The sequence below is a fragment of the Protobothrops mucrosquamatus genome, unplaced genomic scaffold (assembly GCF_001527695.2).
Source record: "Protobothrops mucrosquamatus isolate PMUCROS unplaced genomic scaffold, P.Mucros_1.0 scaffold4, whole genome shotgun sequence".
NCBI classification, from domain to species: Eukaryota; Metazoa; Chordata; class Lepidosauria; order Squamata; family Viperidae; genus Protobothrops; species Protobothrops mucrosquamatus.
In genome coordinates, this window is record NW_015386391.1 from 1,170,903 (window position 1) to 1,174,781 (window position 3,879).

The following is a 3,879-nucleotide window of genomic DNA, read 5'->3' on the forward strand; positions in this document are numbered from 1 at the left end:
AATGCAACATGAATTAACTTGTTGTAGCCTATTAACAACGTCTTTTAAATTCTATTTACAATTATTTTTAGGCTATCAACTAATAATAGGTATCTTTTCCTTTAAAAAATTACTACAGTCTTAAACATACAATATATTCTAAGGCCTTGATCAGGCAACGTGGTAAAAATAATTTCGGTACATCCTTTCAGGAGGAAGGGGGAATTTAAGACTTTTCCTCATATGTTTCACTTTTTTTTTCAGTTGTAAGTGAAATGTATTACGGATTTTTTTTTTTAAAAAAAAAAAAAGGGGAAGAAACTCCAATTTTTAAAACTTTGTGTATTAATACAGGAGATTGCTCTTGTATTAAGTGATCAACACAGTTGAGATCCCCAGGAGGCCAGCCTGCCTTTTGCCCACTGGTCAGACCTCCAACATTTAACATCTATCACTCTGTTTCTCTAACTATCTAGCACAGGGGTCTCCAAACATGGCAACTTTAAGACTTACAGAATTCTGGGAGTTGAAGTCTACAAGTCTTAAAGTTGCCAAGTTTGGAGACCCCTGATCTAGTGTGTAAAAAGGGTCACTTTGAAAGGCCAGGATTGCATGTCTGCAGTCTTAAAGCTTGAGGATCACACCACAATCCCCACTCTTCACACAGGCTTCTCTGCAAACCCCCTTCAAAAGAGGGCATAAAACCTAATTTCTAAGATTTTTCTTCCCTCCCTAGCAATAACTGGCTTCGATGTACTTTCCCCCAGTGCCTAAGGGATGAAAAAAAACATCATGGCTCAAATATCTCGCTAAAGCAACAGCTGCTTGCTCTCCAAGTAAACAGGGCTGAGAAGTCAGCCTGCCGAGCTACTGGTGGACGAACAGTTTGTCCGCTTTGGAGGAATAAAAAAAGACTTGGGTGGAAGCCAGTTTTATTTTGGAATTTATTTAGGAAATGTATACAGCCTCTCCTCGCTACAGAGACTCTAGGCGGCTTACAAGCAAGGATAGAGACTAGGGTTAAAAAAAAAAATTGCATCTGCCCCTGTTGGAAAACTATCTTGCTCCACATGGCGTTTCAGCAAATTCAGAAATGGAGTTTTCAAGTCCTCTCCTACATGCAGTCCTCGACTTACAATGGCAGCGAACGACTTAGGACCGCTTTTCACACTTATGACCGTTGTAGCATTCCTAGTCACGTGATCAAAATTCAGACGCTGGGCAACTGACTCATAGTTATGACGGTTGCACAGCGTCCCGGGGGTCACGTGACCCCCCTTTTGGATCAATGGAGCAACCAGATTCACTTAACAACCGTGTGACTAACTTAACTGCAGTGATTCACTTAACAACGGTGGCAAGAAAAGTCGTCCAACGGGGCAACGTTCAGTTAACAACTGCCTCGCTTAGGGACCGAAATGTTGGGCCCGACTGAGGTCTTCAAGGACTGCCTGTGTGAGGAAGGGGCGATGCATCGGTGAAAGGGATGGAAAGGAAAATAAACCACGTTTCTAGAGATTTCTTGGCTCACTTATCAAATCTCTTCACTGGCTTTGCCAGGATAAACGGCAGGCTGACTAGCAAGACTGAAAAACAGAAGGTGGGAGGGATCTGGAGCCGTCCTGGCCAGGCCAAGACTCGGGATCTCTTTTGCAAAGAGTGGAAACTGCTTAGCAAGACATTCCCCAAGCGCAGAATGCACAGCGTGACCCTGAAAAACTCTTCAGGGATGGGCTGGCTCCGGGAAGGGGGGGGGGGAAACGGGAGAGAATTTCACACAGTATTGCAAATTACAACACTTTACAAAAAAAAAATCCCTTTATGCTAAACAATTTTTGTAAAAACAAAAAAAAACCCGAACGGGGTTGATTATGAAAAAATAATCTAATCCATCAGAACACTGTACTTTAAGATAAGAATCGTAATTTTACAGATCCACCGACTTCTAAATCCCTCTCTGTTTTTGTGCATGTATGTTCAAGGTTTAGGAACATATGTTCTTTTTTTTTTTATAATAATGGAATGGCTAACAAATTTCCCCCCTCAAAAACGACCAATCAGCTTTTCCGTTTTCCCTCTGCAATGACCCGTTTTATTCAAGTTTCTGCATTTCTTGCATATTATTTGCATAAGGCTGAGAGAAAATGGGCACACGTACACCAATCGATAACCACATGCATACTTTTGAGAGAAAGAACTTTGGATAAATTAAAAAGGAGCAGGCAGGTTTGGATCAACCTGCACCGGCTTGTAAAAAGTCGTTAAAACTCACACAGATTTCAACAACAATCTTTATAGACAACTCTGGAATCAGGTTCACACCTGAATCCGGGTTTGGGAGATTTGATTTAGAGTCACCAAAAGCTCAGCGACTTTGTAGACAGAATGCAGCTCCTCCTAAGGAATTTATAGTCTGCCGACTGTGTTTTCTTTCTTTCTTTCTTGAATAAAGAAGTCATTGCACAACAATCTTTAATAGTGCTACCCTCACAAATGGCATTTCTATTCCCACCTTCAGGTTGAAATTTGGTGAAGTTTCCAAAGCTTCAAGCTTTGCTCTTTTTTCCCCCCTCAAAACTTTTTTTTCTCTTATAAACAAACACTAAATTTGCAAAGTTGATATTAAAAAACAAGAAGAAAAAAATTCTTGTGGCACCTAGAAAAGTTACCCTGACACACCTATCACTGGATTGCCATATAAAGTGTGTGTGTGTGTGTGTGTGTTTATGTGTGTGATGTGCTATGTGTGTGGCCATATAATCAGTTTCAATGTGGTCTATTGCAGGAGTACAACATATGACAGCTAGGAGTCAAGTTTTCCTACTTTTGTTTTTTTTGTGTGTGTTTTTTTGGCTCCTACGTTTTGCACAAAAAAAAAGAAAGAAAGAAAAAGAAAGAAAAAGAAAAGAAATTGCACCCCTGATATTCGGTCTTTCGAACACTTTAAAAGCTGTGAAACTGAATGCTGTGGAAATGTGTTAGGCTTACATTCCGCGCACATCTATGCAAGAATTTTTTTCTCAACATCATTCAGAGAAAAGCGGAGAGAGAGTTACATCAAAGTGACAAGATTACACAAATCTCCATCTACACAGATAGGACTGAAAACAAGATGCTCCACCTCTTTGCTTGAAGACCATAAAGCTAACACCAGCGTGTATTCACAAATGCGTGTGCGTGCGTGCGTGTGTGTGTGTGTGTGCATGTGCATGTGTCTAATCTTTCCAACTAGAGATCAGGGATGTTCTCTGTAGAGGCACTGCCACAGGTTGTGCAAATCCCATATCATCATCATCACCATCACCACCATCTTTTAAATATACAACTATCTGCACCTAAGGAGTAATTCAAATCCTGTTTTTCTCCATTAACACAGTTACAAAGCCAGGAAACAGAAAGTCTGCAACCGGGACTGAAGGACATTCAGACGGGCAAGGACGCCAAATTCAAGGGGCCGGATGAACATTTCGATAAGCCTTCAAAGTAACACCAGAGATCTTAGTTCTCTGGAAGCTTATCTCCACGTTTCCATCAATCAAGGGTGTCATCCGAGATGGGCTGTCCTTGTTTTTGGATTTTACGCAGTTCCAACTTTGGAAAGACATCTCAACTTACACCAGGGGTGTCCAACCGTGGCAACTTTAAGACCTGTGGACTTCAACCACCAGAATTCCCCAGCCTGGGAGTTTGGGAACTCTGGGAATTGAAGTCCACAGGTCTTAAAAGTTGCCAAGGTTGGATATCCCTGATTTACACCCGAAAGTAAAAACGGCCAAAGACTTCATACTTCAGAACTGAGCACCAACCGAGCGAGCTCTGAGTGTAATCCAGAATTACCTCCTAAATTGTAAATCAGTAGCTTACAGACCGGAAAGTGTTAACCTATTTAAAAAATTGAAA